Here is a 23,008-nt window from a genome sequence, read left to right as displayed (position 1 = left end):
TGGACAGCTACCAGACGCGCGCTTTGACGATGTCAGATTTCACCTCGGGAGCGAGCGTCTGGTAGCTGCGCATGCGCGAATCAAATCCCTTGCTCACACACACACACAGGCAGCCCCCACCCCTCTGCATGCACGCACACACACACACACAGGCGCGCGCATGCACACGCAGGCATACGACACACATACAGGCACACATACAGGCACACTATCCCCTACCTCGCATTCTCTCTCAATCACACAGTCACGCATGCGCACACACATTCCCACACGCGCGCACACACTCCCCCTCCCCCTCCCCCACCCCTCCCAGGCATACACACAGGCACGCACGCACTTCACTTCAGCCCTGGGCCCCACTCACCGACTGCGCTCTTCCGGCGGGCTCCTCTCGCGCTCCGCGCCTCAAGGCGCGTCTCGTCTCCTCTTCACAATCGGGGCTCCCTCAGGTCCGAGGAGCCCCGCAACAGACGCCACACTCCTCCTTCTCCCCGGCCCCCTCCTGGGGACCCGGGCTGATTCGGACAGGCAGGGCGCTCCATGCGCCGGCAGCTCGCGGACCTCTGGAGGCGGGACTTCCGGTCGGCTGCGACCGGATTGGCCGGCCGGCCAAGAGCTTCCGGGTCGCCGCGGGACTTGTTAACACTACCGTCCCTGGTATGGCAAGGGTGGTAGTCCACATAAATGGCCACCGCAGACATAGTTCGTATGTGTGGTATTGTTTGGGTGCGATTACATGCAGCCCTCGCGTGTACCTCCGACATGCTAACATCGCGTGCGTCGACCAGGGGGTGGTGCTATGTGTGCTTGGAGTGTTTTTTCCTGTCAGGGGCATGGATGCGAATACAGAAAACGGCATTTTTCTTGTGACACCCCCGCCTGTTAACACCGTGAGAGCGCGAACGGTTGCCCACACAGTAAACCTATACCACCGTCTCCATTACGTGCGGCCTCCGGTCATACCTTGAGAGAGACGCCACGCGATCCTGTCTAACGACCCTGGCATTATGTGGGAGTATTTGGGGAACGGGACCCACGATTCTCGCACTCTGGACGTTCCCAACGATGTGCCAGCAGTGGCACGTGAAGCTGCAAAAAGCGCGTTCTAGTATCAAAGAACGGTTAGGTGGCGCGAGATGCCGACATTAAAAGACCGGTGGGCGGGGTCATAACGATTTCTGGGTTACCTGCTAATTAGAAGCCCTTGAGCAGGGTTTATACGTGTTGTGTATAGCCTAATGTGTCCTATTCTGGATACCGTAGTTTTCCATGTGTGTCCCTCATGAGCTCTTCACAGTACGGTAAATGTCAATGTTTTCAATTGGGCAACTGTCCGGTCTTCTCAACTTCTTTTTGAGGAACACTTTTCAAAGAAGGGGCATGGCGCCCAGGTGCTCATGCAATCACGCGCTCTAAACTCCCTCTTTAATTTGGGGGGCATTTTACCTGCAGGACGTGACAGGCTCACTGTAATAGGGAAATAAAAGTAAAACGATGCAAGTGAAGTTCGTATTTTCAGTTTATTGCAGGAACATGCAAGGGATCAGTGCAGTTCTAAGATCAGCCTTATCGTATTTCATAATCGGTAAATATTTCATGAGCAGCTGGTATTACGACAATATTCGAGTACATTCTTGCTCTCCCAACAGTAATTTGAACCCAGGTTTCCTGAGTTGAGCTCCAAAGTTTCCAGCAATGTTGCATAAACCTTAAAGCAATTACCAGCACCGGTAACTAGAAGTGCTAAATGTCAAGATGCACCTCTGCTGACTGTAATGCAACAAACGACAGAAAGAAAACTATGGCCCGTTCACTGAAATGAAAGGAAACAAGCACTGGCAAAGCACATAGGACCGACTTTCCAAAGAAGCATGCGCAGACCGAAAACGCTGCAGCCAGAGATACACATGCTCCAAGCACATACACACAGGCAACATGTACAGGCACAAAGCCACCAACGTAGCAGACGTGCCGCATGCATACAGGCACCCCACCTGTGCATTACAATGTGTTCAATGACACCAGTACGCGCTGCCTGTGTTTCCATGTTGTATGTGTGCTTGTGTTGCATTGCGTGTATGTATATCTGACTGCATGTGTGTTACACAGATTAAAGACTATGTGGAGCCGTGAATTTTTTTTCCATATGGTGACTCCTGTTGTGCATACAGACTAGGGTCATGCGTCATATGACAGTAAACGTGCTGCTCCGAGTGCGGGCGCGAGCCTGTCCCGGCTCTGAGCAGCACACTGGTGAAAGACAGACCAGATCTTTGAAGACGCCAGTCAGCATCTTGCTGCATACAAGGGCACCGCCGGAGTTTAGAAGAAGGATCGCACCACAGGTGGGTGCCGTCACTCACTGAGCCCTGCTGTGAAGAATGCCTGGGGGCAGGGCTTTAAGTGGACTGAAAAAACTGGGGGGTCTCTCAAAGGGGCGTGGTCAGTGTAATTGGGGCGTGGCTTTAAAACACTTACGCTAAACATCTGTCTTTAGCATAGTGTGCCACCCAACTTGTATTTTGCTGTTTCTGTCATTGCATCCAGATATTTGATGCAACAAGTAACATCATACCTACAACAAGTAAGGACTATCGGCTTTGTCAACGGTTATTAGCTGCAACTATGGCTTGTTACATATAATATTGAAAACGCTTCCAATTAAAGCTCAGGTGAACCTACCACAATGTTGCTGCTCTTGCAGTGTCGTGTGCTTGGCTTTTTTATAAGTAAAATTTAGCAGAGCGTCTTTCAAGCATATTGCATTAGAAATGCTATAGGCGTCGCATTTACGATAGTTATAACTATTAGCATTGTAAATGACATAGCTATTAATTTAGCTATTTTCAAAAACAAGACTGTGAGAAGTTGGCCTGATGTGCAGTGTTCACTATTCTAGTGATCACTATATATCAGTCCAAACAACCCTTATTGATGATTGGTTGTAAGTCAACCTTATAGACCAGCTATCCTAGTAGCATGGATACGAGCAGTCTAAGGCTAAGACTCTAGAGGGCGTGTTAAGCCAGCTGTTTTACCATCACATTACCCCTTGAACACCCAGTGAAAGGACACCACACAAGTGTTATGAAAATAAACAGTGTATTTATTAGAATCACAACAACCCTGTACTCTTTATGAGGACAGGGTGCTAGGCACACAACAAAAACTCTTACGAAAATACTTAAGTTAGCACGTTATACACAAATGCCCGAGGGGCACGAAAAACCATATATTCTAAAAGTGGAATGCGAAATTACTAGCAGGTAAGTACAGTACTAATAGGCTTTGGAATCGCTAGGACTTGACTATAGAATCGTTAGATTACTTCTAGGAGACCTAGGGGACTCGGGTGCAGAGTGTGCACTCTCACGCGGGATGCGGGACAAAGTCTATGGAAGCTAGTAAAGGCAAAGTTAGTGTTCACGGGCGAACCCGACCTGGTAGGAAGAAAACGACAGTGGATCCTGACCCTAGGATAGTGAGGCTATGCTGGGACACCGAAGTGCCGAAGTTACCTAGCCCAGGGGCTGCAGCTGCATAGGTCTGAAAAGACGTTGGGGATCTCGTTGCCGGACCAGGAGCCTGGAAGAAGGAAGTTGCTGGCAGGCGACCAGTGAAGGAAAGTTCGTTGGATCCAAGCCTGGATCGAGGAAGAAGAAACCTGAAAGCAGAGGGGACCAAGTTCTTGAATCACTAGCCAGTGATTAAGTGGGCACCAGGATGGCACCGGGCGAAGTCACCTCGACTAGGTGAGTGGGCGACGCTGGCTCTGCAGATCTCACGGACCAGGAGGCGTTGTCGGCGACCAGGATGGAGAGGCGAGCTGTCCCACGATGGATGAAGCTGTCGGCGTCGAAGTTACCCAGGATTGGGCAACAAGCCTTGGCTAACTCAAGCCCACGCGGTGGACTCAAAATGGCGTCTTGAGTGGACCAGGAGGGTCCGGGGGGGCTCCTCTTTTGGAAGGGAGCAAGGGCCAGCCTGGAGCAACCAGACCAGCAGCAGAAATATCGTCGGGCGTCGTTCAGAAGGCCACAAGCCAGCGGGCTAGTAGCCAAACAACGCGGTGAGCAGCAAAAAGCAGAAGGGCCCCACGCAGATCGTGGAGATGCTGGGAGGCTGCACTTCGGTGCTGGAGCTGCTCAGGGTCGGGGCTTCTCGGACCCCAAAGCACTCACCAGGAAATTACTCGGCGGGCTTGCTGGAAAGAAGTCGTGCAGTCTTGAAGATGGCCGGTCCCTCGAGGTCTCGTCACACCCACGAATCTCAGCGTGACTGATGATGCAGGTAGAGGTCAGAGGTGCCAGGGAAGCCGGTTCTCGTCGAGCTGGGCAGTCTTGATCCGGAGGAGAGACTTGCAGCAGACCGCAGTGTTCTTAAGATGGTGCCTGCGGATGCAGGGTGACTACTCCTTAGTCACAAGGGAGAAATCTTAGGAAGAAGTCTTGAGTTCCTTTCGTGGAAAGTAGTTTCAGGATTCAAAGATGATCTGATTTGGAAGGGGGCCAGTTCCTACCTTTATCCTGTAAAAAGGGGCTGGCACGCGACTAAGTCCTGCCCTAGGGGTGGGACTAGGAGGGGGGTGGTTACACCCACTTCCTTGGCGGGCTTTTCCCCAGCACAGGGTCTGGAGTGACCCTGGAACTGGTTCCAGCCAGCCTATGCACAGTGAGCACCGGGGTGCCACGTGCAGTCACCTTCCTCTAAAGCCCTGCCTACCTACAATACACAAAACCCTGTCTGGGACGGTGCTGGCACCGCCCCTGGCAGGAAACCCTTTGTCCTTATCTCCTGCTCTGGGAGGACTCCCAGCAGCAGGAGGGCAGACTTGTGTCTCGGTGGCAGCATCCATTTTGTGGAGCTGAGGCTCTGTTTGACTTTAACCGGGGTTAGGGGTTACATACATGTCGTGTCCCTCTAGAAGGGTGGAATGCTAACCCCGTCGCCAGAATTGGCGAGGGGTTAGTATTCCAATTCGTATGACACCTTACTCAACATGTTTTGATAAAGCGATACCAGAGTTGGCATATAACCGCGAGGATTATAATGCACTTAAGAGTATATGGTATGCGATATCATGGAAACGGCTAAGGGATGGATCCCGAAAGCCGTAGACAGGCTCAGCTCATGCCAGAGCACCATCTCACACGATTCCAAGCACTCTGCCTTCAGGATTGTTAAGGCCTGCCATAGGAGTGACTGATAGGAGATCTGTGTGTCCATTTTTAGGGTTAGATATAGGTATACTATATCTAAAGCAAAGGGTGAGTACACCACCTTGCCCCAGCTGTCGTGCAGCCAGTTGTGTCAGTTTAGTTAGTCAGCCCAGGGGTGGCATAATACATGCTTCAGCCCCTGGGAGACTTCTGGGTACACCTCAGCCCTGAGTACAGGGACTTGGAGAGGGCCCAGTGCCAATTCAGTACCTGAGTACAATTTGGATAGAGAGAACAGCTAGGCTGTGGGTCTGATTAGCAGGCCCACAGCCAGGGAAAGTCGTAAACCAGTGCAGCAAAAAGCAAAAATCTGGGTGATCATAGGATTGCAGACCCTACTCTCCTACATGACCCCCCCCCAAACTTTGGGACAATAAACTAACCTTGACCAGGTGAGTCTTCTTGCTCTAAGTGGAAATACCTGGAGAGCCCATCAGCATTGCTGTGATCAGTACCAGGTCTATGCTCCACTGTAAAATCCATCCCCTGTAGGGAAATGGACCACCTAAGCAGTTTGGGGTTTTCACCCTTCATCTGATTTAGCCACAAGAGGGGCTTATGGTCTGTCTGAATGGTGAAGTGAGTGCCAAACAAGTAGGCCCTCAGCTTCTTCAGGGCCCAGACCACAGCAAAGGCCTCCCTCTCAATAGCTGACCAATTTTTCTCTCTGGGTGTCAACCTCCTACTAATGAAAGCAATAGGCTGATCATTACCATCAAAATTCAGTTGAGACAGAACAGCCCCCACACCCAACTCAGAAGCATCTGTTTGGACAATGAATGGCTTGGAGTAATCTGGACTCTTTAGGATAGGTGCTGTGCACATGGCCTGCTTTAGGTCATTGAATGCTTTCTGACAGCTTGCTGTCCACTGAACTTTCTTTGGCATCTTTTTGCTTGTCAGGTCATTAAGAGGGGTCACTATGGACCCATAATTTCTGACAAACTTCCTATAGTACCCAGTCAGGCCCAAGAAAGCTCGAACCTGAGTCTGGGTGATTGGAGGAGTCCAGTCCTTGATGGCCTGTATCTTACTCTCCAGTGGCTGAACCTGGCCTCCACCTACAAGGTGGCCCAGGTATACAACCTGTGTCTGCCCTATCTGGCACTTTGTGGCCTTGATAGTGAGGCCTGCCTTTTGCAGGGCCTCTAACACTTTCCTCAGGTGGACCAGGTGATCCTCCCAGGTGGAGCTAAAGACAGCAATATCGTCAAGATAAGCTGCACAGAAGTCATCCAGCCCAGTGAGGACTTGATTCACCAACCTTTGGAAGGTGGCAGGGGCATTTTTCAGTCCAAAGGGCATTACCACAAATTGATAATGCCCTCCAGGGGTAGAAAATGCTGTCTTGGGTTTGGCCTCCTCAGCTAACCTGATTTGCCAATACCCAGCTGTCAAATCAAATGTACTTAAGAAGTTGGCAGAAGCCAATTTATCTATAAGTTCATCTGCTCTTGGTATTGGGTGGGCATCAGTCTCAGTGACTGCATTGAGGCCTCTGTAGTCTACGCAAAACCTCATCTCTCTCTTACCACCCTGGGTGTGAGGCTTTGGCACTAGAACTACTGGGCTAGCCCAAGGGCTATCTGAGGGCTCAATGACTCCCAGCTCCAACATTTTCTGCACTTCAGTTTTGATGCAGTCTCTAACATGATCAGGCTGTCTGTAGATTTTACTCTTGACAGGCAGACTGTCTCCAGTGTCAACATCATGGGTACACCAATCAGTTTGGCTGGGTGTCAGAGAGAACATATGTCTGAAGGATTGCAAGACTTGCCTGCAATCCTGTTGCTGATGTTCAGTAAGGCTGCCACAAAAGACAACACCATCAACTGATCCATCATCAGGATTCTGAGTGAGCAGGTCTGGGAGAGGGTCACTCTCTTCCTCCTGTCCCTCATCTGTGGCCATGAGCAAGCTCATGTCCTTCCTGTCAACATATGCCTTGAGCCTGTTAACATGGAGCACTCTGAGAGGGCTCCTGGGAGTTCCAAGGTCCACCAAGTAGGTAACCTCTCCCTTTTGCTCAATGATGGTGTGGGGCCCAGACCATTTGTCTTTCAGAGCTGCTGGGGCCACTGGCTCCAGCACCCACACCTTCTGTCCTGGCTGGTATACAGTCAGAACAGCCTTTTGGTCATGCCAAGCTTTTTGAAGTTCTTGGCTGGCCTCAAGGTTTTTGGATGCCTTTTCCATATACTCAGCCATCCTGGAGCGGAGACCAAGTACATAGTCCACTATGTTGGTGGCAGGCTTTTTGAGAGGTCTCTCCCATCCTTCCTTCACCAAACACAGGGGTCCTCTTACAGGATGCCCATACAGAAGCTCAAAAGGGCTGTAGCCAACCCCCTTCTGTGGGACCTCTCTGTAAGCAAACAAGAGGCAGGGGATCAGGACATCCCATCTTCTCCTAAGAGTTTCAGGTAGTCCATGAATCATCCCTTTCAGGGTCCTGTTGAATCTCTCAACAAGCCCATTGCATTGTGGGTGGTAGGGTGTGGTGAACTTGTAGTTCACACCACACTCCTTCCACATTGCAGTCAGATATCCTGACATGAAGTTTGTACCTCTGTCAGAAACGACCTCCTTAGGGAAACCCACTCTGGAGAACACTCCAACTAGGGCTCTTGCCACTACAGGGGCTGTAGTGGTCCTAAGGGGAATAGCTTCAGGATACCTGGTGGCATGATCCACTACCACCAGTATAAACTTGTGCCCTGATGCTGTCTGGGGTTCCATTGGACCAACAATGTCAATCCCCACTCTTTCAAAGGGAACCCCCACCACAGGTAGTGGTATGAGGGGGGCCTTTGTTGTGCCACCTGACTTACCACTGGCTTGGCAAGTGACACAGGAGCGACAAAACTCCTTGGTATTCTCATTCATATGGGGCCAGTGAAAGTGTGAGACAAGCCTGTCCCATGTCTTTGTCTGACCTAAGTGACCTGCAAGGGGAATCTCGTGGGCCAAGGTGAGAAGGAAACCTCTCAGAGACAAGGGGATGACCAGCCTCCTGGTTGCACCAGGCTTGGGGTCTCTTGACTCAGAGTACAGGAGTCCATCTTCCCAGTATACCCTGTGGGCACCTGTGGCATTCCCTGCAGCCTCAGCAGCAGCCTGCTGTCTGAGGGGTTCAAGGGAAGGGCAGCTCAACTGTTCCTTCCCCAGGTCTGCTCTGGAGGGTCCCCCTGAGCCCAGAAACTCAACTTGATCAAGTTCAAGCTCCTTAGGCTCAGTTTCCCTCAGCTCTTCCAGATCAGCCTCCTCAGAGACTTGATCCTCAACCTGGGGTAAGGGGGAAGGCAAAGCCTTACCCTTACTGCTCTTCTTCTTGGAAGGTGTCTGGTCCATCATTTCAGGATCCAGCACCTGTTCAGTGGGGCATTTTCTGGCCTGTGACCTAGTCACAGCAAGCACATGTGCTGGCAAGCCTAACATTTCCATGTGAGTCCTCTGCTCCACTTCTGACCATTGTGATGACTCCAAATCATTGCCCAACAAACAATCCACTGGGAGGTCTGAACTGACTACAACTTTCTTTTGTCCCTTCACTCCACCCCAGGAGAAAGCCACAATTGCCACACTATGACTAGTAGTGACATTGCTGGCATTGGTCACCAGGAAATCAGTACCTGGCATGATCTGTCCAGGGTCCACAAAGTTAGGTGTCACCATGGTGACACTGGCACAAGTGTCCCTATAGGCCTGAGCCATTTTGCCATTTATCAAAGGTGTCTGCCTGTATTTGCCCAAAGTATTGGGACTTATCTCAGGGGACATATCCATATCCCCTGTACAGACAAGGACAGCCTGAGTGAGTGTGCCAACTAAGTTGTCAGACCCCTCAGTACCCAAGGTTAACCCAACTAATGCCTTGGGAGGTACACTACCACTACTGACTGTACTAGGGGGTGCAGTTGCCTTAGGGGCTGTAGTGGCAGGAGTTTGTCCTCCTCTTTTGGTGCACTCACTAAACCAGTGAGATTTACTTTTACAGTACTGGCACCACCTTTTTGACTGGCCTTCTTGAGTCTTCTTCTTCTGGGAAGCCTGACCCCCACCCTCTTTGGTTTGTTGGGGACCTGGTGAAGACTTCTGGTCATTTTGCTCATTCTTAACATAACCCTTCTGGTCTGCTTTCTTCTGACCACCCTGGTTCTGGTTCTGGTTCTGCTTGATCCTTGTCCTGACCCATTTGTCTGCCTTCTTTCCCAATTCTTGGGGAGAGGTCAGATCTGAATCAACAAGGTGCTGGTGCAGCAACTGGTTCTGACAATTGTTTAAAATGTGTTCTCTCATCATTAGATTATACAATCCTGTGTAATCTGTAACCTTGCTACCCAGCAACCAGCCCTCCAAAGCCTTAGTGGCACAATCCACAAAGTCAGACCAGTCCTGAGACTGAGTTTTCTGGGTGTCTCTGAACAGCAACCTGTACTGCTCAGTGGTTAAACCAAACCCATCAACCAGTGTATTCTTCAGGACCTGGTAATTGTTAGCATCCTCTACTCTTGTAGTGAGGAGCTTATCTCTACCTTTACCATCAAAGGAGAGCCACAGTATAGCTGCCCACTGACTCTGGGGAATGCACTGCACAGTGCAGGCCCTCTCCAGAGCAGCCATCCATTTCTGGATATCATCCCCTTGCTTAAAGGGGGGCACTATGTTAGTCAGGTGTTTAGTATCTAAACCCTTCTCTCTATCTCTTGGGAGATTGCTGCCACCAGTGGGAGCTAGCCCACTCATCTGCTGCTCTCTAGCAAAGGCAAGCTTCTCTTTGGCCAGGGCAAGTTCTTCCCTTTCAATCCTCAGTTCAGCTTGTCTCATTCTAGCTTCATGCTCTTTTCTCTGAGGGGAAGTAAATCTCCTCTGTGGAGGATTCCTTCTCCCCTGAGAAGAGGCATTAGAGTGCAGAGATCTATTGGAGTCCCTAGAAAGAGATCTATCTCTCCTAACTCCAAGGTTAGGCCCACTTCGGGTTAGTACTGGGGGTCCCCCAGATCCTAGCCCAAGTAAGTCTAAGATGGTCCTAGTTAGCCTTCTGACTACCTCAAGACCTTTGTCTACCTCATCCCCAGAGAGTTCCTCCTGGTCCTCCTCCTCCTCAACTGCAGTAGCAGTGTTGGGGAGGTCTGGATCCCCAGAGGTTCCCTCTAAGGCTGGCATGTTCTCATGTAACTGAGAAAGCTTTCTGGCATCATATGTCTCTAAGAGACCTATCGGAAAGGGAATGGTGGGGTTAGACCCCTGCTTCAGTTTTCTGGAGACACAGATCTGTCTCATCTCCTGGAAACTGAGAGCTGCATATCTTGAAGTGACCTGTGGAGGGTCAACACTGACCAGGGGAGTCTCAGTAGAATCTCCCTGGGTAGACATGCTTTTCTAGTGAGGTGTAAGTGGTGCACTTACCTACACTATATGTTTGCCTACTGATCCCTTGCTAGAGTTGTAGTTTAGGGTGTGCTAGGCCCTAGGAGCTACAACAGCTGGTTCAGTAGAACTCAGAGTATTCTAAGCTAAGTTATATGTACCTTTAGTACTTATGTGATCTTTCACAAGATATTCTTAGGGCATGTGTGGTAAAACAACAGCAAGCTCAAATCCCAACCGCTGCTCACCAATGTGAGAAGTTGGCCTGATGTGCAGTGTTCACTATTCTAGTGATCACTATATATCAGTCCAAACAACCCTTATTGATGATTGGTTGTAAGTCAACCTTATAGACCAGCTATCCTAGTAGCATGGATACGAGCAGTCTAAGGCTAAGACTCTAGAGGGCGTGTTAAGCCAGCTGTTTTACCATCACATTACCCCTTGAACACCCAGTGAAAGGACACCACACAAGTGTTATGAAAATAAACAGTGTATTTATTAGAATCACAACAACCCTGTACTCTTTATGAGGACAGGGTGCTAGGCACACAACAAAAACTCTTACGAAAATACTTAAGTTAGCACGTTATACACAAATGCCCGAGGGGCACGAAAAACCATATATTCTAAAAGTGGAATGCGAAATTACTAGCAGGTAAGTACAGTACTAATAGGCTTTGGAATCGCTAGGACTTGACTATAGAATCGTTAGATTACTTCTAGGAGACCTAGGGGACTCGGGTGCAGAGTGTGCACTCTCACGCGGGATGCGGGACAAAGTCTATGGAAGCTAGTAAAGGCAAAGTTAGTGTTCACGGGCGAACCCGACCTGGTAGGAAGAAAACGACAGTGGATCCTGACCCTAGGATAGTGAGGCTATGCTGGGACACCGAAGTGCCGAAGTTACCTAGCCCAGGGGCTGCAGCTGCATAGGTCTGAAAAGACGTCGGGGATCTCGTTGCCGGACCAGGAGCCTGGAAGAAGGAAGTTGCTGGCAGGCGACCAGTGAAGGAAAGTTCGTTGGATCCAAGCCTGGATCGAGGAAGAAGAAACCTGAAAGCAGAGGGGACCAAGTTCTTGAATCACTAGCCAGTGATTAAGTGGGCACCAGGATGGCACCGGGCGAAGTCACCTCGACTAGGTGAGTGGGCGACGCTGGCTCTGCAGATCTCACGGACCAGGAGGCGTTGTCGGCGACCAGGATGGAGAGGCGAGCTGTCCCACGATGGATGAAGCTGTCGGCGTCGAAGTTACCCAGGATTGGGCAACAAGCCTTGGCTAATTCAAGCCCACGCGGTGGACTCAAAATGGCGTCTTGAGTGGACCAGGAGGGTCCGGGGGGGCTCCTCTTTTGGAAGGGAGCAAGGGCCAGCCTGGAGCAACCAGACCAGCAGCAGAAATATCGTCGGGCGTCGTTCAGAAGGCCACAAGCCAGCGGGCTAGTAGCCAAACAACGCGGTGAGCAGCAAAAAGCAGAAGGGCCCCACGCAGATCGTGGAGATGCTGGGAGGCTGCACTTCGGTGCTGGAGCTGCTCAGGGTCGGGGCTTCTCGGACCCCAAAGCACTCACCAGGAAATTACTCGGCGGGCTTGCTGGAAAGAAGTCGTGCAGTCTTGAAGATGGCCGGTCCCTCGAGGTCTCGTCACACCCACGAATCTCAGCGTGACTGATGATGCAGGTAGAGGTCAGAGGTGCCAGGGAAGCCGGTTCTCGTCGAGCTGGGCAGTCTTGATCCGGAGGAGAGACTTGCAGCAGACCGCAGTGTTCTTAAGATGGTGCCTGCGGATGCAGGGTGACTACTCCTTAGTCACAAGGGAGAAATCTTAGGAAGAAGTCTTGAGTTCCTTTCGTGGAAAGTAGTTTCAGGATTCAAAGATGATCTGATTTGGAAGGGGGCCAGTTCCTACCTTTATCCTGTAAAAAGGGGCTGGCACGCGACTAAGTCCTGCCCTAGGGGTGGGACTAGGAGGGGGGTGGTTACACCCACTTCCTTGGCGGGCTTTTCCCCAGCACAGGGTCTGGAGTGACCCTGGAACTGGTTCCAGCCAGCCTATGCACAGTGAGCACCGGGGTGCCACGTGCAGTCACCTTCCTCTAAAGCCCTGCCTACCTACAATACACAAAACCCTGTCTGGGACGGTGCTGGCACCGCCCCTGGCAGGAAACCCTTTGTCCTTATCTCCTGCTCTGGGAGGACTCCCAGCAGCAGGAGGGCAGACTTGTGTCTCGGTGGCAGCATCCATTTTGTGGAGCTGAGGCTCTGTTTGACTTTAACCGGGGTTAGGGGTTACATACATGTCGTGTCCCTCTAGAAGGGTGGAATGCTAACCCCGTCGCCAGAATTGGCGAGGGGTTAGTATTCCAATTCGTATGACACCTTACTCGACATGTTTTGATAAAGCGATACCAGAGTTGGCATATAACCGCGAGGATTATAATGCACTTAAGAGTATATGGTATGCGATATCATGGAAACGGCTAAGGGATGGATCCCGAAAGCCGTAGACAGGCTCAGCTCATGCCAGAGCACCATCTCACACGATTCCAAGCACTCTGCCTTCAGGATTGTTAAGGCCTGCCATAGGAGTGACTGATAGGAGATCTGTGTGTCCATTTTTAGGGTTAGATATAGGTATACTATATCTAAAGCAAAGGGTGAGTACACCACCTTGCCCCAGCTGTCGTGCAGCCAGTTGTGTCAGTTTAGTTAGTCAGCCCAGGGGTGGCATAATACATGCTTCAGCCCCTGGGAGACTTCTGGGTACACCTCAGCCCTGAGTACAGGGACTTGGAGAGGGCCCAGTGCCAATTCAGTACCTGGGTACAATTTGGATAGAGAGAACAGCTAGGCTGTGGGTCTGATTAGCAGGCCCACAGCCAGGGAAAGTCGTAAACCAGTGCAGCAAAAAGCAAAAATCTGGGTGATCATAGGATTGCAGACCCTACTCTCCTACAAAGACATAAATAAAAAATGTGTCATTTACAATACCAATAGCTCAAACTTTCCTAATGCGAGACCTATTGCATTGTAAATGCTTGTTTAACAAAGTAGCTGTAGTCGCAGGAGATGGCAATGGAATCCCTGCTGTTTGCGCAGACCAAACCTGCAAAGTAGTGCAGCTTGAAAGAGGCGACGTCAACGGGGACGTTTGCATACTGCTGACATTGGTATCTCGTCGACGGTATCGTCGTCGACGGGGCCGTCGACGGGTTCGTAGACGGTAGCTTCGTCGACGAGTGTTTTGTCGTCGACGAGGATCTCTTCGTCGACGAGGTCGTCGACGGTGGATCCGATCTTCGATGGTACCTTGGCCGTCGTCGTCGGGGCAACTATCGACGACGAGATAGGCCTAATTTGGACATGAACCAGTGTAGGCGAAGAAGCTGAAGACATGACAAGGGTAGGCTTTGGTGAGGAGAAAGTCATAGTGCAGGTGGTAGAAGTGGCCACATGAGAAGAAACACAGTCCTTCCTTGACGTTGAAATTGTCAATGATGGCAACTGAGGAGGCGCAGATTTAGAAGATTTCTTGGGCACTGTCTTAGTCCCAGACTTCTTAGAGGGCGTAGAATCCCCTTTGGAAAGTGGGATAACTTTACTTGAAGAACTAGGCCCAGGAGCATCCTGAGAAGATTTAGACTTCTTAACCACCTTCGCCCTCATAGATGAAACTTCAGTTTCAGCCTTCCTCTTAGTGGAAAGAAATGAAGAGCCGGAGGCACAACTTCCTACCTCAGAGACAGGGTCATCCTTGTTCTTGAGTCTATTGAGCCACAATAGAAGTCGCCCTTCTCTATCCTTGATGGTCTTGGAGGGGAAAGTCCGGCAGATCTTGCACTCCTTCACCTCATGATCAGGATAAAGACAGTACAAACATTTCTTGTGGGGGTCCTCCTTGAAAAGTCTTGGCTTCCCACAAGAATCACAGGCCCTAAACAGGGACTTAGATGAAGAAGACATCAGTGAAATGTGAAGAAATCAATGATATAGAAAAAAAAAAACTGAGCAGAGCTCAGGGAGACTCCCTTCACACAACGTGCGGTAGAAAATCTGAGAGCCTGAGCCTCTGGGGAGAACATTCTGGTGGGTGCTGTCGCCTGATTGGCTGCAGTTTGGACTAACACATAACGACTTGGATAGTCACGAGTATGGAAGTTTTTTCTGCTGTAGCTGGGGCTACTTACTTCCTGGTTTGGTATTTCTGATATTTGCTATATATTTTATGGCATTTTATTGCTTTTTATATACCGTGAGACTCCTACTCCGACGAAGGGGAATGATTCAGGCATGTGAATCTATGAAAGACACCCCTAATACTGGAGAAGAATTGCTTTTGGACAGAGGGAGTGTCAGGATAGAAGCATCCTCTGTCCAAAAGCAATGCTGGCTCCCACAGGAGGTGAGGAACCGGCAGGGACCTCAAAGGCCTTTAGGCTCTCCCGCTTTCCACAACGAGGTGGCCTGGCACTGAGGGATGGGTCCTCAAGGCCGAAAAAGGCCTGGGAGGTGGGCCGCACAGTGGTGGAGAAAAGGGGTGTGGCCTCTGACAACCTGTCAGCAATCCTTCTGTGTGGGACTTACTGGAGGTACGTTGGGGCACACCTAACCCTCCTGTTACCTCCAAAGTCCCACACGGAGGAACTCAAAAGAGCACTCCGGAGGCCATGCCTCCTTTTCCACCACTCTACAAATGCAGTTCGTGTTGCTCTGCTGGTTGGGGGATAAAGTCTACTATATTGCCTGAGGGACCTTGGTGGCCAAGAAGCCCTCCTGGTACTTCCTGTAAGTCCTACACTGCAGGATTCCTGAGTGCTCGCCGGAGGCCAAGCCCCATTTCTCCACCTCTCTGCAAACGTAAATACTAGTTAAAAAAACATAGACATTTACTGACTAAAACCAAGGTTACAGAGACGTTATAGTTAGGAATTAACATTTTAAAAAAATTAGAAATGTACTGAAAAAAAGAAAGCTAACAGGGATGTAATAGTTAGAGTTAGATTTCACCCGTACAAAACCAGTGAAATTCAGCTGTTATAGTTACCTGAGCTAACTATAACTTATGACCCCACAATGCACTGCTTATGGCCTCACATATTATATCACTGATCACATGGTCAGTAACATTACTGATGACATCGCAAATGACATCACTGATGACATCATCCACAAAACCACTCACACACATACTCAAACCTCATATAAGCTCTTGTACGCCCACTCACACACCCATAAAACCACAGACATACCCATTCACAGACCTACACCAGTACTCACACACTCACTCACTCCCTCACTCCTCCAAAGAGCCACTTGCACACCAACTCACTCACTCGTACATCCACTCCACACACAATTCACCCACCCATACAGCCACTCATACAACCAGTTACTCACCCATACAGCCAGCCACATAACCACACTCACCTATACAGCTACTCACTTACTTACCTAGTCATAAACCCACTCACTCAATCAGCTTTTCAACACAGCCACTCACTCACTGATAGAAGACCTCATACCCTCACTCACACAACCACTTACCTATCCATTCACACATCCATACAAGCACTCACACATTCCTGTACACATCCATACAGCCATTCACACAGAAAATTATTGTCCATCACAGTCCCACAAAGTCACTTAACGAAACACCTACTCAAACAGCCACTCACTCATCCAAACAGCCCCTTACACACCCAGTCACTTACTCATAAAGCCTTTAAGACCCCCACTCACTCACCCATACAGTAACTACACAACCATTTGCCAACTGATAGAGCCACTTACACTGTTACTCACCCACCCATACATCCACTAGCACACCCACTCACTCACCAATACAGCCACTCACACAGCTTCTCACACACCCACAAAGCTAATTACACAACCACTTATACACCCATACAGCGACTTACATCCATACAAATAAGGATATATACAGCCACTCACATGATATATGTTAAAAGTAGTAGCACTCAGCAGTATACCTAGTATACTACTTGAAGTTTTGTACTTTAGTATATATGTTTATCAATCATAAACTCTTACAGAATACTTACACTCACTCCATTGGTGTCATCAGTGATGTCACCGACCAGGTCATGAGTGATGTAATATGTGAGGGCATAAGCAGTGCATTTCGGGCGTAAGTTATAATTAGCTCAGGTAACTATAACTGCCGAATTCGGCTGGCTTTGTACGAGTGAAATCTGACCGTATATAACGTCCCAGTAACCTTTGTTATTTTCAATGAATATATATATACATATATATATATATATATATATACATACATACATATATATATATATATATATATATATGTATATATCCACATATATATACACATATATAAAACCATCATGTATACTTACCTGTAAATAGGATGCTTGAAAAACAAAATAGAAATTTTAGAAAACAAAATTATTATTTTACTCACTGAGCCCCACAACCTCGACACTCTGCAGGCCCTGATCCCGGTCAAGGACATCTGCCCAGCGGTGTGTCAGCTGCTTTTGGGTGCGTGCGATGCTGCTGCGGCACACACACTACTGCACTCCCCCTCAGATCACCTGATGTTCCTGCAGGGAATACTCCTTTCTGGGCCCGATGCCAGCATGTGGGGGAGGTGGCGCTGCACCTAGAAAATGAGTGCAGCCTCCTTTGCCTCACTGAAGATGGGGTGGGGCCGCACCCCTGCCCATCTGCGTTGACTTCCAAGGGGTGTAGGTGGGGCTGCTAGCCTCTGTCATTGGGACTGAGTCAGGAGGGAGTTGGACTGGGATTGGAATGGGAGGGAAAGAAACAGAAGTACAAACAGAGAGGCTATGCCAGGAAAGGAAAAACAAAAAAGTTACAAGAACATAAAATTAACACAGGGAAAGTGGGACTAGAACACAAACAAGTAAAGAAAAGTTGGGATTGGGAATAGGGAAGATAAGATGGGATTGGATAGGTTTGAAAACACGAAAAGGTAGACTGCAAGGAGAGCGAAACAGGAGCAAGCAAAACAAAATGGCCGTGCCCTTGTGCACCGCGTGGTACCGTCCGCGCTGGATTTTCAGTGCTGAATGAGCTACTGACATGAAAAACCAACACAAATGTCCGGAAGTGCATTTTCTGCCCTTGGGCAGAATTCTGCAGTTGCCGTGGAGTTTTTTGTAACTCTGTCGAATTCCGCGGAGTAAAACTCTGCGAGTTCTGCCAAGGAATAATCATAGTATCTCCTCCACATCTCTCTCTGCAACCGAGCATAAACATATGAACATCAAAAACTCTTGTACTTTGTGATGAAATTAGGGGTTTCTGGTCCTTGTCTACAGCGAAGATGTATTCTCGGATGTCCATAAGCAAAGATTTAGTGTGTTGATGAGGTCTGAAACTGGACTGCTGGTCGTGAATGAAGCTGCATGATCAGTGAGCTCTTGCAAGGGTCCAGTGGCCAAGTTATGGAAGACTTTGGGGCATATTTACAAACCCCTTGCGTCACCAGAGCGTCACTTGTTTTGATGCTCCGGTGGCGCAGTATGTTGGCCCATATTTCCAAGGCCACGCAAAGCCACCCTGCGTGGCATTTCATGGTCTTGTAAATATGTTCCCTTTTCACGCATTACTCTGCCTGAAAGGAGCATTCCATGGGCGTTCTTGTGGGTGTTCTCATACAACAACCATGGATTCAGATGCATTCCCAGATTTACAAGGTTTCGTAAACCTGGGTAGGATTCAGATTTTAACTCCTCCCCAGGGGAGGCATAAGAGGGCACAACAAGGAGGAATACCTTTATTTCGAATTGATTTTTTCCTCTTTCTCTGTGTACTGCATTTTGGAGTACAAACAGAAAGAGGAAAATGCCATCAATGAGTGTTTTTGTGCAGGAAGATGTCCCTTTCTAGACAAACTCAATCATCCCTGCAACACAGGCACCCTTGTACCATGGTGCAAGGCTGTCTGCTTTGGCGCTAAGCAGCCTATTGTGTGCCAGTGCAGAGAAAAGCACAGGGATGCGTCGTATTTCCTGCCCTTTCCTAATGACACAGCTCGGCGCAGCAAGTTGGCTTGCAGCGCCGCATTGCATTATTATGTTGTAAATATGCCCCTTTGTTTCACAACGGTAGGTTAGAGGTTGGGAGCTATTTGGTCTTATCTTTGGATTTGGATCTGCTGAAGGCTTTCATAGGACCACGTTTCATTGGTTCTAGGACCCAGCCCGATTAGGGAGCTGTTGGGCAGTGTACAGATGGCTCTGGTGACCTGCAAGACAACAGGCAACATTTTTCTCTGTTATACTTTATGATGCAGGTGACAAATGCTGAATTTCATTCCAGAATGTACAACCATCTTATTTCTAGTCATCAGCTCAAAGCTTGGTCGCGCTCACACAAACCAGGAGAGAATTCACTACCAGTGTGCTTTCATTAACGTCAGATGGCAGAGTGGTAGATGCAATCCCTGCTGTTTTCATTTCTATTTTTTGTCTTAATTTTAACAAGAAAAAAAACTATACATTTTCACTGAGGTATGCTCCTAGGATTTCCATGGTTAGTACAGTTCCTTCTTTTAAAAAAATTGTACTGAGGTAACTTGCTGACATTATGATGTTTCACTTTCATTTATTATTACTTGCTAGGGTCACTAATAAAAGGCCAATAGAGCTGGTTCTGGGTTAGCCACACGACAGTTACTCATGAAAGGCTGGTACAGAATCAGAAACGTTACTGACTGGCCCAACACTATTCCATGATGAAAACAGAATATGTAATAATTTTGACAAATTAAAAAACCTTGGCTTAAAATGTATATTTTACTCCTACTTTAAGAAAACAAGATTGACTGGAGACCTTGTGTGACAAGTAACTTTATTAGGTTGTTGACCTGGGCATGAGATGGAAATCAGTTGATATTTCAAGGCCTGCTGCGAAAAGATGTTTCTACTAATTGTTTTTATTGAATATGTAAGCCCTTGGAATAGACATGTTAATGTGAAGTACTTCCATTTGGAGGGACACATTGGGGCATGGAAAGTTGTTCTTGTATCAGGCATTATTTTACACAGAAAGGGATTGGCTGGGGCTGCACATAGAGATGTTTATAGAAGGGGAATTACTCCAGTAGGTAGGAATAGTTGATTATAATTGAGTTCTGACATCACAATTCCTGCTGCCAGAGTCAACGGCAGGTCATGGACCTTAATTTCAGCCACAGCTTAAAAAAAGAAGACAAGATTTGGCGTTTCTTTCTTCTGTTATGTAAAGGTCATTGTAGGAAAGGTAGAATTGCTCCATGTTTCAACACAGCGTTTTTTAATCGGACTTTCATGAAAGAGATCCTAATTCCTTTTAATCTGACTTCCATTAAAGTGATCCTAATATCTTTCGGCAAAAGCTACTAACTAATTTTTGGTGTGTTACATTTTGCCCTATGGGTTCTGATTTTATTATCTGGGTCTGCAATTAACCCTCAAGACCAAGACACCAAGGATTTAAGCAGTTTGTGGGAAGGATGATGGTTGTACTGAGTATTATAAGGAATAAAATACCTTCTGCCATATATTTAAAGATATTGAAAGCTACCACGGTGTTCCATGGCCTTATAACGAAACTCTGCTTTCAGCCTTGTTCCTTTATATAGTCACGGACCTGGGACTGTGAATTATACCCCTTCTATAATGTAAATTAGTTCTCTAGAGGAGAACATGCTTAGCTCTTGAGTGGATCTTATAATTGGAACTATTTCCACAGAAAAGGTAAGGCAGGGGCTTCGGAGGGGTGTTTTTATCATGTGAATTATTTCACAGAAAAGAAACAGTGTAAGCTGTGGAGCGATATTCCTATGCCATACATTATTTCCACAGGGAGGGAAACTCTGAGGCTGTGAAGAAGTGTTCATAAAATGTGCATTACTTTCATGGGGTGGAACCAGCTGGGGTTGGACTGATGTGTGAGAGGTCGGACTGAGGCTAAGGAGACATCGTTATACAGAGTTAATTACTTCTGTAGAGACAGACAGGCTAGGATGTGTAGAGATGTACAGGGATGATAAGCTGTCTCTATAGAGATGCTCTTATAATGTGAGTACTTCTACAAAGAGAGACAGGCCGGGGCTGGGGAGAGAAGTATTAAACCACGAGTTTGAACCATGAGAAGGGTCAGGCTCTGTCTGGGGCTCTGGGGAGATGCTGTTACAAGGTGAATCACTTCCCAGGAAAGGAAAAGTTGAGAGGTGAACTTATAAAAGGCATTATTTCCACTTGGTACTGCATAATGAATATATTTTGTTGAGACTGAACAGCCCTTCTAACCGAAGCGTTGATGGGAATTCTTCCATCGGGAAGGGAGGTAGAATAACTTGATGCAAGATCCAACACCCTCTTCCTGTTGCTTAAAAATACCCCGTATTTTGTGTGGGTGAACACACCAATGGGGTTTGGGCCTTACCTACCTCAGTTAAGAAGTCGTTTGAGAAGGAGTCTTTGGGGTTACCTAACTTAAAAAGTAAGCCAAGGTAACATCTTTTCAATATTATTTGAAGTTATAAGCTCCTTTATTTTTTGACATATGGTCCCATTACTGATATTGATGCTATCTTCGACTTGATAAATAGATAAACACTTGCAAATAATCTGCTTTTCATTAGCTCCTTTATTGTTGGGCAAATGGTTAAATTTCTATTAAAGTTGTAATACTCCACTTGATGTATGGATAAATATTTGCAAAAAAGCCGACGCATGTTTCGCCCCCCAACCCCATGCCACTATTAATCCTGGGGCTTTCTCAAGGCTGAAGATTTACCAATTTCAGTCACGTCTTCTTTAGTATCTGTCTTTATTTTCAGTCCTGGGTCAGATCCCTTGGTACGGTTTGTCCACGGACAATCGACTAGTAGTGCTAATCAAGTATTGCAACTTTAAGAGAAATGGAACAATTTGCCCAACAATAAAGGAACTAATGAATAGCAGATTATTTGCAAGTGTTTATCTACATATCAAGTGGAGGATCGCATCGCTATCAGTAATGGAACCATATGTTCAAAAATAAAGGAGTTTATAGCTACGAATGATATTGAAAAGAAGTTACCTTGGCTTAATTTTTAAGGGAGGAAAACCCAAAGACTCTTTCCATCGGGCGGGAGGCCCGAGATGTCCTTTTCGGCGAAGGTTCCAAAGAAAATAAAAGTATTAGCATTATGTAGCGCTCTTTCATCCAAAGCACTTTACTTCGAACATTGTTTTAAACAATGAATGCACCAAAGGTCGCAGCCCTGCAGGGCGTGGTGCGGTGCCGCACTCTGCCTCCCGCCCGGGGCGTGTCACTGGATGCAGGTGACACGGTGTTTGGCAGTCGCCGCAGCGACCAGGTGAAGTCTCTCCGGTGACAGGTGGCGCGCGCTCCCCGGGGACCGCACTCCGTGCAGGTACAGGTCGGAGGAGATGTTGTCGCTCCCAGGCAACGTGGACACAATCAACAGCAGCGGTGCCCGCACAAAGGAGATATAAAGGTTGAGACGCAAACAACCCTCTGCCACCAACCTTCGCCACAGGGCTTATCTCGACGCCCGATCGATCGGCCTGCGGGGTTAATGAATAACCCGGCGACGTCGCAGGGCCCCACGGCTTGGATATCGGTCCCTGCCACTGACATCATACCTGAGGGTTGGGTCCCCGTGACCAGGAAGGAAGAGGCCACTGGATTGGCATCGACGTCAAAGACTTTGACCGCTCTGCCGCCCTGTTAGTGGTGGTGTCGAGGGGTCCTTGGTAGCCCCGGTCCCCGCCGCGGACTCCTGTGGTACCCTGCCGGGGTGCTGAGGTGGCCGTTTCAATGTGACGTCGACGCTTCTCAGACACGTTTGGAGTGTTCCATTCTCGAGGTAGAGGGGGCGCCGCGGCCGCCCCATGGTGTTCACCAAGGCCGGGCTGGGCCGCTGCGCCTGCTCCTTCTGGTTGGCGGTGGTTTTTGACGTGATAGGCCTGGCGGTGCTGCTGACGGGCGTCTTCGCCAACGTCTACTTCTACGACTTCCTCATCTACGCCGGGGCCATCATCATCTTCCTCAGCCTCATCTGGTGGGTCTTCTGGTACACGGGCAACATCGAGGTGCCCCCCGAGGAGCTGCTGGACGATGTGGGCCTGGCTAAGAAAAACGCGGCGGAGGAGGGCGTGCTGGGCCTGGTGCGCCGACTCTCCCGGCGCCTGAGCCGCAGCTTCCGGCGGTCGCCCTACAGCGCCCGCTCGAACGCCTCGGCCGCCCGGCCCGCCAACCTCAACGCGGTGTCGCTGCCCATGGCCTCCTCGGCGCCGGCTCTGGGCACGGTATCTGCGTCACTGGATGGGCGGACGGGAGCGCCCCCCAGCGCCAGATCCATTCACACCTCGCCCATCTAGACGAGGGGAAGGCAACGCCAGGGGCAAGGTA

The 23,008-nt window shown here is 48.8% G+C and overlaps 1 protein-coding gene and 1 long non-coding RNA gene across 2 annotated transcripts in view; one reads left to right on the top strand and one right to left on the bottom strand.

The window, feature by feature from the left end:
- TCF20 (transcription factor 20) overlaps positions 1–22,370 on the bottom strand; it is a 408,452-nt gene extending 386,082 nt beyond the window's left edge. Inside the window, exon 1 of the mRNA XM_078640413.1 lies at positions 22,240–22,370. The gene's annotated coding sequence lies outside the window, so the exon portion shown is untranslated. The remainder of the gene's footprint in view (positions 1–22,239) is intronic.
- LOC144752523 (uncharacterized) overlaps positions 21,412–23,008 on the top strand; it is a 33,132-nt gene continuing 31,535 nt past the window's right edge. Inside the window, exon 1 of the long non-coding RNA XR_013594122.1 lies at positions 21,412–23,005. This is a non-coding gene — a long non-coding RNA (uncharacterized LOC144752523). The remainder of the gene's footprint in view (positions 23,006–23,008) is intronic.

Source organism: Lissotriton helveticus, chromosome 1_1, assembly GCF_964261635.1.
Source record: "Lissotriton helveticus chromosome 1_1, aLisHel1.1, whole genome shotgun sequence".
Taxonomy (NCBI): Eukaryota; Metazoa; Chordata; class Amphibia; order Caudata; family Salamandridae; genus Lissotriton; species Lissotriton helveticus.
The sequence above is the reverse complement of the archived record's forward strand: the minus strand, read 5'-3'. Positions and strand labels throughout refer to the sequence as shown.